The sequence below is a fragment of the Nerophis ophidion genome, linkage group LG07, assembly GCF_033978795.1.
Source record: "Nerophis ophidion isolate RoL-2023_Sa linkage group LG07, RoL_Noph_v1.0, whole genome shotgun sequence".
Lineage (NCBI taxonomy): Eukaryota > Metazoa > Chordata > Actinopteri > Syngnathiformes > Syngnathidae > Nerophis > Nerophis ophidion.
In genome coordinates this window covers 49,759,840-49,772,249 of record NC_084617.1, presented here as the reverse complement: position 1 = coordinate 49,772,249, position 12,410 = coordinate 49,759,840, and the positions used below count along the sequence as shown (strand labels likewise).

The window sequence follows — 12,410 nt, the reverse complement described above, 5'->3', positions numbered from 1 at the left end:
GCACAATCGCCGACCCCCCAGATTGTTGCGAGGAGATTCCGGAATTCAACGCCTCTCCCGGACATCACCCGGAGTCAACGTTATCCAATTTTTACTCGGACTACAATATTGGGGGCGTGCCGAGAGGATATTACTCTGAACGTTTTCTTGAACGTCATCGCGCCCGCCATTCCCGGAATGCTTTTTGCGTGCCGACCGGACACATGCATTTCGCTGCTTCTATCGGCACATGTATGAGATTGCAAGGCATACTGGGTGACACAGAGTACACTGACGGTTGTGATATAAACAACTTTAACACTCCTACTAATATGCGCCACATTGTGAACCCACCCAAAAGAAGAATGACAAACACATTTCGGGAGAAAATTCTCACAGTAATACAACATAAACGCAACACAACAAATACCCAGAATCCTTTGCTCCATGACTGTTCCTGACTATGTTATACACCCCGTGAGCACCAAACCCCTCCCTGCGTAGTTGAGGTGAGCGGGGTTTGGTGCTCGCGGGGTGTATGACATAGTCAGGAAGTTCCATGGATGCAAAGGATTCTGGGTATTTGTTGTGTTGCGTTTATGTTGTTTTACTGTGAGGATTTTCTCCCAAAATGTGTTTGTCATTCTTCTTTTGTGTGGGTTCACAATGTGGCGCATATTAGTAGGAGTGTTAAAGTTGTTTATATCACAACCGTCAGTGTACTCTGTGTCACCCAGTATGTGTCAGGCTTTGATAAAAGGATTTGGACTCAGATGCAGATTTGGGACTTTAGACAGGCTTTTATTTTGACAATTTCCTTTTACCTCCCGAGTCAAGAAAAAACATCTATAATCACAAAAATAAACTACTCGGCGAAAAGGTTCCAGAAAAAGAAAGAACAACCGAAAATCACTTCGAACGGAGAAAAACACAAAAGTAAAGATTAACTATAAACAGTATTTAACAAAAAGCGCTCCAACAGGAGGACCAAAACATCAACTATGAAAAATTCTACACTAACTAATCTAATAAAGTATTTAACAAAAAGAGTCACTCAAAAAAGTTGAGGAATGAATGAAAAACTTAACTGAAACTTACCACTGCGGCTGAATAACTAAATAATCAAAATCACTCTGCTGAGGAGGAAAAAAGGAAAACTCAAAATATTCATAAAGGGGTTCAGGATCAAGGGACATAGGCACAAGACAAGGCAAGGCATAGACAAAGACAGGGACGCTAGAGAGCACGAATAAACGAGACAATCTGGCACAGAACAAAGGAAGGAGTGAGCTTATAAACACATGAAGGTAATAGGGAACAGCTGGAAACAATCAGAGAACAGGGAAGACGTCAGACTGATGACACAAAAGGAAGGGCAAGTTACCTGAAACGAGAGGAGAGTTACTTTTCAAATTAAAACCATAAGACAAAAAACCCAAAACAAGAGATCCCTCAACGCGGTGTGACAGTTCCCCCCCCTTCTAGGGCCGACTCCTGACGGCCCAGATTGTCCAGAATGGTCCCTATGGAAGTCTTCAATGAGGGTGGAGTCCATGATATAACGAGAAGGCACCCACTGTCTCTCCTCCGGCCCGTACCCCTCCCAGTCTACCAAGTACTGTCTTCCCCGACCCCGACAGCGAACAGCTAACAACTTCTTGACCTTGTAGACAGGGCCGCCCTCAATCATCTCGGGTGGTGGAGGGGACGTGGTGGTTGGAACCAGTAGGCTCTCTTTGACAGGTTTTACTCGACTGACGTGGAAGGTTGGGTGAACACGCAGGGACCTAGGCGGACGGAGTCGTACTGCTCAGGGCCCGATGATCTTGGTAATGGGGTATGGACCTACAAATCGTGGTGCTAGTTTCTTTGAGGGAACTTTGAGATGCATGTCCTTTCTGCCCGGGCTGATATGTAGGGGCGGGTCGCCTCTTGCGATCTGCTGCCTTCTTAACTCGGTCTCCTTGCTGGACCAGCACCTGACGAGCTGCTGCCCAGATGCGTCTGCAGCGTCGGACCATGGCATGTGCCGAGGGGACCGAGACTTCCAGCTCATTGTCTGGAAAGACTGGTGGTTGAAAACCATATGCACATTTAAAAGGAAAAAACCCTGTGGCAGATGTAGGTAACGAATTGTGCGCATACTCAACCCAGACCAGGTGTTTGCTCCATGTAAGGGGATTTTGGTACACCAGGCACCGGAGGCAGTTTTCCAGTTGTTGATTGAGGCGGTCGGTCTGGCCGTTGGCCTCCGGGTGATAACCTGAGGTCAGGCTGGCCTTAGCTCCGATGAGCCTGCAGAACTCCTTCCAAAAACATGATACAAACTGGGGCCCCCGGGTCGGAGACAATGTCTTTAGGGAAGCCGTGAATCTTAAAAACATTGTTTATCATGATTTCAGCTGTCTCCTTGGCGGAGGGCAGCTTAGGCAAGGCGATGAATCTCACCATTTTGGTGAAACGGTCGACCACTGTGAGGACAGTGGTGTTACCTTGGGAGACCGGGAGCTCCGTGACGAAGTCCATGGAGATGTCAGACCAAGGTCTGGAGGGAATGGGTAGGGGCTAAAATAGGCCCATACGGGATCCAGAGGACGTCTTGTTCCGGGCGCAGACCGAACATGCCTCCAGGTACTCCTGTACCTCCGGCTCCATGGATGGCCACCAAAACCGCCGAGAGATGGCGAACATCGTTCTCCGAACTCCCGGGTGGCATGAAAGCAGGGAGGTGTGAGCCCAGTGGATCACCTGTGGGCGCAATTCAACTGGGACAAACAAGCGATTATCTGGGCACTCACTAGGTGGCGGGACTCCACCATTTGCCTGCTTTACCTCATCTTCTATTTGCCAGGTGACTACTCCAACCACACGGGTAAGTGGAAGGATAGTTTCAGGTTCCTTGGCAACAGGCTCGGGGTCAAACATTCGAGACAGGGCGTCTGGCTTGACGTTTCGGGACCACGGCCTGTATGAGAGAGAAAAAGAGAAGCGGTTGAAAAAGAGCGCCCACCTGGCCTGGCGAGAATTGAGTCTCTTAGCTTTTTTGATATACTCAAGATTTTTATGGTCAGTCCAGACAATGAACGGGAAACCGGCCCCCTCTAGCCAGTGCCTCCACTCCTCTAGAGCGATCTTGACCGCCAACAGCTCACAGTTCCCGACATCATAATTCCTCTCAGCCTTAGATAAGTGTCTTGAGAGGAAGGCGCAGGGATGCATTTTACCATCCTTCTCCGAGCATTGGGAGAGGATGGCTCCGATTCCTTCGCCGGAGGCATCCACCTCCACCACAAACTGGCGTTGGGTGTCTGGCATAGTGAGGATGGGAGCTGAAGTGAAGCGATGCTTGAGGTTTTGGAACGCCCTTTCGGCCTCTGGAGACCAGCGGAACTGCACCTGGGTGGAAGTGAGAGCATGCAGAGGGGCAGTTATTTTGCTAAAATCTCTGATGAATCTTCTGTAAAATTAGCAAACCCCAAGAACTGTTGAAGCCTCTTCCGGCTATCAGGAGTAGCCCAATCAGATACGGCGCTAACTTTAGCCGGGTCCATCTTAACTCCTCCAGGAGCTACGATAAACCCCAAGAAGGAGATAGTGTTGGCATGAAACTCACTCTTTTCGGCTTTGACAAATAGCTGGTTCTCCAGTAGCCTTTTAAGGACCTTGGTCACGTGGACCTTGTGAGTCTCAATGTCTGTAGAATAAATTAAAATGTCATCAAGGTACACGAATACAAAATGGTCTAGGAAGTCTCTTAGCACATCATTTATCAAGGCTTGAAATACAGCAGGAGCATTGGTGAGTCCAAATGGCATAACTAGATACTCATAGTGTCCACTGGGAGTGTTAAAACCAGTCTTCCACTCATCCCCCTCCCTTATGCGGATGAGATGATAGGCATTACGAAGGTCAAGTTTAGTAAATACCTTGGCTTGCTGGAGTTGGTCAAACACAGAGTTCATTAGAGGGACAGGGTACCGGTTTTTTATGGTGATGTTGTTCAGTGGGCTGTAGTCGATGCATGGTCTCCGGGTTCCATCTTTCTTGTCCACGAAGAAGAATCCAGCCCCTGCCGGTGATGAGGAGGGGCGGATCAGGCCCGCTCTTAAGGAGTCTGTGAGGTACTCCTTCATGGCCGCCCTCTCAGGACCAGAAACTGAGTACAGGCGACCTTTGGGAATGTTGGATCCTGGGATCAGATTAATGGCGCAGTCATATGGGCGGTGTGGGGGAAGAGACATGGCCTTGGTCTTGCTGAAGACCTCTCGTAGCTGGTGGTAACAGGTTGGTACCGAATTCAGGTCCGGGTATTCGGATTCTGTGGCGGGGTTTGTAGAAAACAAATTAAGTTGTGCTACAGCCTCATTTCGGGTAGCATTGGTGAGACACTTATTAACACAGTCCTTACCCCATGTTTTGATTTCACCTGACCTCCAGTCTATCTGGGGGTTGTGGTGAAAAAGCCACAATTGTCCCAAAATCACAGTGTGCAAAGAGGTTTTGAACAGATAAAAGGAAATCTTTTCTTCGTGGTCCTTTATGCATATACTGATTGGTTCTGTGATGTGGGTAATAATGAACAGTTCCTTACCATCAAGACCTCTAGCTCTAATGGGTCGAGCTAATGGCTCAGACTTTATACCTAATTTAGCAGCCAAACCCCAGTCCATTAAACTCTCATCTGCCCCCGAGTCAATGAGTGCCCCAATGTCTGTGACAGTGTGATGTCTTACCTTGATTTTTGTGAGGGTACGCGTAATGGGAGTGGAAGCAGTTAGTTGACTCACTCTTATTGGTCGTTTAACCGGACAGCTGGCGACGAGGTGGCCCGGCTCCCCGCAGTAAAAACACCGCCCTTCCAGCTGTCGTCTCTGGCGCTCCTCCTGAGTCAGCCGTGCTCTCCCCAACTGCATGGGATCATCACCTTCATCCAGGGGGCTGGGATGACTCGCCACGGGGAATGCGGGGTAGGAAGCCGGTCCGTGCTGTGTCTGGGAGTGCGACGCCCCTCCCGTAGCTGTGGGCTTGACGCTCCGATGTCGCCTGAGTTGGGTGAGCCCGTTGTCGATGCGGATGGCGAGCGCGATAAGCTCGTCCAATCCGGCAGGTAAATCTAATGCCCATCCATCCATTTTCTACCGCTTATTCCCTTTTGGGGTGGCGGGGGGCGCTGGCGCCTATCTCAGCTACAATCGGGCGGAAGGCGGGGTACACCCTGGACAAGTCGCCACCTCATCACAGGGGGTAAATCTAATGGAATCAGTAAATCCTGGATTGGTGTGGCAAGTCCCTTTAAAAAAGTGTCATAAAGGGCCACTGAGTTCCACCCGCTCTCCGCCGATAGCGTGCGGAATCGGATGGCATAATCACACACAGAGTCTCGTCCTTGCCTCAGTCTGCTTAGCTCCTGTGCTTTCTCCCGATCGTCTGTGACCGGATCAAAAGTCATTTTCAGGGCATTCTGGAAGTCTGTGAGGGAGCTGCAAATAGCCGAGTTCCGGCCCCACTCGGCGGAAGCCCAGGCCTTGGCTCTCCCCGTCAGATGGGAGATCAGAAAAGCGATTTTCGCTCACTCCGTGGGGAAGGCGTGAGGAGTGAATTCAAAATGAATTGAACAATCTATCAAGAAAGCTTTGCAATGTCCTGATTCACCTGAATAGTGAGCTGGAGGTGCCAATTTACTTCCGGCTCCGGCGAATGACGTAGGTGGTGCAGGAGCAGGTACGGGAGCCAATGCGGTGGGGTGCGGAAGTCGCAAGACCATCTCCTGTATCTGGGAAGTAAGGCGACTCATATGTTCGGCCATCGCCTTCTGAAACTCCTCTTGGCGTGACAGGCGGGCTTCCTGATCGTGCATGACCGTGGATAAATCTGCTGGGTCCATTCTGGCGAGATTGTAATGTCAGGCTTTGATAAAAGGATTTGGACTCAGATGCAGATTTGGGACTTTAGACAGGCTTTTATTTTGACAATTTCCTTTCACCTCCCGAGTCAAGAAAAAACCTCTATAATCACAAAAATAAACTACTCGGCGAAAAGGTTCCAGAAAAAGAAGGAACAACCGAAAATCACTCCGAACGGAGGAAAACACAAAAGTAAAGACGAACTATAAACAGTATTTAACAAAAAGCGCTCCAACAGGAGGACCAAAACAACATCTATGAAAAATTCTACACTAACTAATCTAATAAAGTATTTAACAAAAAGAGTCACTCAAAAAAGTTGAGGAATGAATGAAAAACTTAACTGAAACTTACCACTGCGGCTGAATAACTAATCAAAATCACTCTGCTGAGGAGGAAAAAAGGAAAACTCAAAATATTCATAAAGGGGTTCAGGATCAAGGGACATAGGCACAAGACAAGGCAAGGCATGGACAAAGACATGGACGCTAGAGAGCACAAATAAACGAGACAATCTGGCACAGAACAAAGGAAGGAGTGAGCTTATAAACACATGAAGGTAATAGGGAACAGCTGGAAACAATCAGAGAACAGGGATGACGTCAGACTGATGACACAAAAGGAAGGGCAAGTGACCTGAAACGAGAGGAGATTTTATTTTCAAATTAAAACCATAATACAAAAAAACAAAACAAGACATCCCTCACCGCGGTGTGACAGTATGCCTTCCAGTCGTGTTCATGCATCTGCGGAAGCCTCTCACAACATGTTGCTGGACTGGCAAGCAGTTTGTACATGTTGTAGAAGGTGTTCAAGGTAACGGCTTCATAGCATGCCCTTATTCTTGTCATCTGGGTGACCACCAGCAGATATTGGTGAGAATAGCTGCGGTTCCCATTGTCTTCCTCATTTTGTGAAATGGGTCTGTGACAGGTTTGTGTCGTGGGGTCTTCAGGACCGAAGGATCACAGCAGGAGTTCAAGTTGACAATTCTTTTTAATCTTTTTACACACAATATTTCTTCTTTCGTTTGTTCCCAAAAGGATTTTCTTTTCATTTTTAATTTTCACAACAGTTCATCTTCTTCGTTCGCTCCCCAAGTCTTTTCAGTCTTAGTTCGTTCACTCACAAAGTTTTTAACTCGCTCAGTCCTCCAACAACCTTTCTGGCGTCCTCAGCACCTCCTGGGGTCCTTCTGGCTTTTCAGCCCCGCCCTGCAGTCACCAACGCTGCTAAATAGAGACAGGTGATTTGATAACTCGTTCCAGCTGAGGTATCCACTCACCTGTCATCTTGCTTCCAGCCGGCTCCTGTGCATGCCATCGCCGTCAGGCGGCGCGTGACCACGCCCCGCCTCTCACAGGGTCGAAATGGCTCTTTGAGTGGTAAAGGTTGCCGACCCCTGGCGTAGAGGAATGGGCCAAAATACCAGCCACTGTGTGTGCAAACCTGGTAAAGACCTATAGTAATCGTTTGACCTCTGTTATTGCCAACAAAAGTTATATTACAAAGTATTGAGTTGAATTTTTGTTATTGACCAAATACTTATTTTCCACCATAATTTACTAATAAATTATTTAAAATTCCTACAATGTGAATTCCTGGAGTTTTTTTTTTACATTCTGTCTCTCACAGTTGAAGTGTACCTATGATGAAAATTATAGACCTCTGTCATCATTTTAAGTGGGAGAACTTGCACAATCGGTGGCTGACTAAATACTTTTTTGCCCCACTGTATATGTAGTAAACAAAGTGCAAAGCCATAGCCTCACTGAATTTCAGTAAATAACTTCAATTTTGGAAACAGCATCATCGTTTTCACAGCTTTTTTGTTGTTAGAGGTAGAGAATGTTTAAACGTAGAGTTCTAAATCTTTTTTAAAAACACAAAAGACAGGTCGGGTATTGAGAAACTTACATTTATCAATATAAAACTTAGCCAATAGAATAATGGGGTTGCAAAGGTAAAATTCCTTTTCAAATTTTTGTTCATAAAGTGTAAAACCAAATATCACATATTTAAAACAAAGCACAAATTTGTCGGGAATAATCCCCAGGATGAAGCGACAGATGCCCTGCCATTGTGATCGAGTGCTTTCACAAGTCCAACACAGGTGGTAAATAGTCTCTGGGTGCATGCTACATAAACTGCAGGTAACATCAATGTCCTTCTTGTATCTAACCAAAACAGTCTTAATAGGGTAATAACGATGATGTCACACCGCGGTGAGGGAAGTCTTGTCTTGGTTTTTCTGTCTTGTGGTTTACGTGTTTTATTTTGAAAAGCTACCATCTTGTTTCAGATCACGGGCCCTTCCTCTTGTGTCACCAGTCTGACGTCATCCCTGATCCCTGATTGTTTCCACCTGTTTCCCATCATACCCATATCCTATTTAAGCTCACGCCTCTCCTCTTGTCCTGTGCCAGATCGTCTCGCCTATCGTGCCTTTCTAGCGTCCATGTCCATGAAAACCTCCTTGTCTTGCTCCTTTTTCCCCTGGTTCTCCTTTTTGGATCAAGCAGTCGTTTGCTGTAATTTTGAGTTTACTTTTTTCCTCCCTCGAGCGCCCTTTGTTATCCTTCGTCTACCTAATTGGTGAGTTTTTTTGTTTTTTTCCAAATTTCGTATGGTTTGGCTCATTGACTGAGTGATTTTTGTTTATTCCTATTTAGTGTATATTTATAGATCGTTTGTGTTTTTTCCTCCTGTTGGAGCGCTTTTGGTTAATTCTTATAGTTATTCCATTTTTGTTAGTTTTTCTTAGATAAGTATTCCTCATTTTTTTGGAGTGATTTTGATTTACCAGTTTATTTTCTGAATTATTTTCCGCGTGTTGTAATGATTCTTGCGAAATACTTTTTGCACTGGAGGTAAAAAGTTATTTAAAAATAAAAGCTTTATTTTTTGAACTTCCTCTGTGCATCTGGGTCCTCTCCTTACTCCGAGTCGTAACAGATGAATGGATTTTAAAAGATATCTCTTTGACTTTGATGGTAAGTAAATACCTGTCAGGAAGACACACGCCCCTCGGTCATGCGTTCTTCTTCTACGGTCTTTTACGTTCAAGCTCAAGTCTCGTAAAACTGCTTCCGGGTAATCTTTTTGTCAGCCACGCCCACAAGCACTCGCCCCTCAGGCTAAAAGTTTGAAAGCGTAAAGAAATAAGAATGAAACCTTAAAAAAGACAAGCAAATTAGCAAATGTAAAATAAGTTGATCTTAAAAACATGCGAAACTTGACGAAAATAATACAAGTGTACAACAATATGAATATTGGGCTTGAAACCATGTCATGATTAAAACAAATACCCACCAAAAATATTATATATTTTTAATGTTTGCATTTGTGGCCAAAACTTTTTTTGGTGCCTATTTAACGTTTTCGAAAACATCTCTTTTTTTCCAATACTGCCTTCTCCCTTTCCGCCAACTGGGTTAAATAATTACCTTAAACCACGCCCATGTGTCAACCAGCGGATGTGACGTACTTGTACATACATAAACAATAAACATTAAGAAATATAAATTTTTGGGGGATTTTACATTTATTTTTAGACTTATCCAAGGCTTTTGATAGAGTCAATTTGAAAATCTTCCAACCAATAAAAAAAATTTGAAAATGTTTAAAAATGTCTATTTAGCAACCTTCATGAAAGAGGACGGTATGTTTCTATGAATAATTGTAAGAGAGCTCGATTACTTTCTGGGGTTCCTCAGGTTTCCGTTTTGGGACGTGTTTTATTTTTGATATATATCCATGATTTTAAAAATGTTTGTAAGAATGTACTGTCTCTTGTGTTTGCAGATGACTTTTTTTTTTTTTTTTTTTTTAATTATTGTACTTTAATCTTTACTGCGCTAATGAAAAATTGTCAAATATTTCTGAACAATTTAAAATTACTTAATTGTCCATTAATGTTAAGAAAAAACTAATTTTACTTTTTTTATTACAAAAAACTATAAGAAGATGTGAAATTATTCATTGATGGCATCAAAATTGTCAGATGAGGTGGTTCAGGAATCTGGTCAAGATGTCCCCCAAACACCTTCTTGGCGAGGCCGCGAAGAAGACACAGGACACATTAGAGGGACTATGTCTCCCAGCTGGCCTAGGAACATCTTAGGATCCTCCGGCAGGAGCTAGAAACAATGGCTGGGGAGAGAGACTGCTTCTTTGCTTTGGCTGCTGCCCCCGCGTCCCCACCTCGGATAAGTGGAAGAAGATGAATGGATGGTGTAATTCAGTGGTTCTCAACCTTTTTTCAGTGATGTACCCCCGTGAACATTTTTCTAATTCAAGTACCCCCTAACCAGAGCAAAGCATTTTTGGTTGAAAAAAAGAGATAAAGAAGTAAAATACAGCACTAAGTCATCAGTTTCTGATTTATTAAATTGTATAACAGTGCAAAATATTGCTGTTTTGTAGTGGTCTTTCTTGAACTATTTGGAAAAAAAGATATAAAAACTACTAAAAACTTGTTGAAAAAGAAGTGATTCAATTATAAATAAAGATGTCAACACATAGAAGTAATCATCAACTTAAAGTGCACTCTTTGGGGATTGTAATAGAGATCTATCTGGATTCATGAACTTAATTCGATAAATTTCTTCACAAAAAAAGAAATCTTTAACATCAATATTTATGGAACATGTCCACAAAAAAATCTAGCTGTCAACACTGAATATTGCATTGTTGCATTTCTTTTCACAGATTTTGAACTTACATTCATATTTTGTTGAAGTATTATTCAATAAATTTATAAATGATTTTTGAATTGTTGCTATTTTTAGAATATTTTTTAAAAATCTCACGCACCCCTTGGCATACCTTCAAGTACCCCCAGGGGTACGCGTACCCCCATTTGAGAACCACTGGTGTAAATGGACCCCAAAGCAGACACTCACTGAGAGGTCAATACCAAATAATTGATTAACAAAAGGAGCACACAGGTGTGAAAAAAATCTAATTCCAAAAGAGTAACAAAAGCTTTTGCTGCCGTGAAAAACAAAAAGTGTGGGAAAAATAAGGTAGGAAAAAAGGGGCTAGGCCACTGAACAAAACCTGGCAAAAGGTCAGAAGAGCCAGAAGTGAAAAACAGACAAGTCAGGCAAAGAAAGAAAGAGAGGGGGGGAGAGAGAGAGAGATTATACAGTATGTACAGTATGCTCCCATATATATACAGAGAATCCTACTCATCCTAAATGTACAATGTATAATACTCATTATTTCATTATTTAAAAAGAGATGGCGCGCTTATCTAATCTTTTGTGTGCGTGTGTGTGTGTAAACATAAAACTAACTAAATAATTGGTATCGGATCGATACCCAAATTTGTGGTATCACCCACAACTAATGTAACGTATCCAAACAACAGAATAATAAGTGACTCTTACATTTTAACAGAAGTGTAGATAGAACATGTTGAAACAGAAAGTAAGCAGATATTAACAGTAAATGAACATGTAGAATAATAATCGATTTTCTACCGCTTGTACTCCATAATTTTGACAAAATTGAATTGAATAGAATGATAAATAACACAAAATGTTACCACAGATGTCAGCAGACTAATTAGGAGCCTTTGTTTGTTTACTTACTAATAAAAGACAAGTTGTCTTGTATGTTCACTATTTTATTTAGGACAACATTTTTCTTGGATTGCAACAAGAAACATATGTTTAATGCACCCCATGTTTTTTTGGTTAAATAAAGCCAATAATGCAATTTTTTGTGGCCCCCTTTATTTAGAACAGCATCATCAGGTATCAAAGTACATTTCAGTACTGGTATGGGGGCAATCCTCACGCACGCACACGCACGCACGCACACACACACACACACACACACACACACACACGCGCGCACACACATTAACATGCCCAAGTGACCTAAATTTCTCAGTTTATTAATATTATACGACAGAAATCTTCTGGATATAACTTTTTAAGTAGGTCTATTTTCTCTCTAATACTGGATGTTTTAATTCCTCTCATATCTGCCGATTTTTTTAGGGATCACATAAAAAAATAAATAATAACAATAATTAAATGCATTGGCATTTGTGTAATAATATCATGAAAGCAGCCAAGCCTGGAGGTCCTGCTATAAGCGCTGAGCAAAAATCGTACTTCTTTACCTGCTCCAATTATTTTTGAAAGACTGACGGTATGAGGATATTGTTTGAGAGCACCAGTAAGTTGTGGAAACCACAAACAGGGTTGAAGAGCAGGTTTATATAAGCGCACTGTAATGATTTACCAGCCATTGACAGTATTTTTTCTGTCAAATGCTGTGATCAAAATGTACTCTGACATTACAGCACATTATTGCAAAAATGTAAAAAAAGAAAATCCAGTTTTTACAGTGCATGTTTGTTGGTCACAGTTGCTTCCTTTGACATGACCATCATGGGAAGTGTGACCTCCAAATGTAACGCCGGCATGACAAAGTCTTTGAAAGTGTAGTCGTGGCTCCAGCAGGGCTTGCCTACTATCTACTCTGACTATGTGTACAGTGCGGAGGCCACAC

The 12,410-nt window shown here is 43.3% G+C and overlaps 2 long non-coding RNA genes across 2 annotated transcripts; one reads left to right on the top strand and one right to left on the bottom strand.

Annotated features, from left to right (window-relative positions):
* Positions 1–6,859: 6,859 nt before the first annotated feature.
* Positions 6,860–8,933, bottom strand: LOC133556410 (uncharacterized). Its single transcript, XR_009807516.1, has 2 exons — positions 8,888–8,933; positions 6,860–7,342 (listed from the first exon to the last, which is right to left on the bottom strand). It is a non-coding gene; the product is annotated as an uncharacterized LOC133556410 (long non-coding RNA).
* LOC133556409 (uncharacterized) lies at positions 8,015–11,606 on the top strand. The gene is made up of 2 exons (XR_009807515.1): positions 8,015–8,477; positions 9,886–11,606. It is a non-coding gene; the product is annotated as an uncharacterized LOC133556409 (long non-coding RNA).
* The last annotated feature ends 804 nt before the right edge of the window (positions 11,607–12,410 follow it).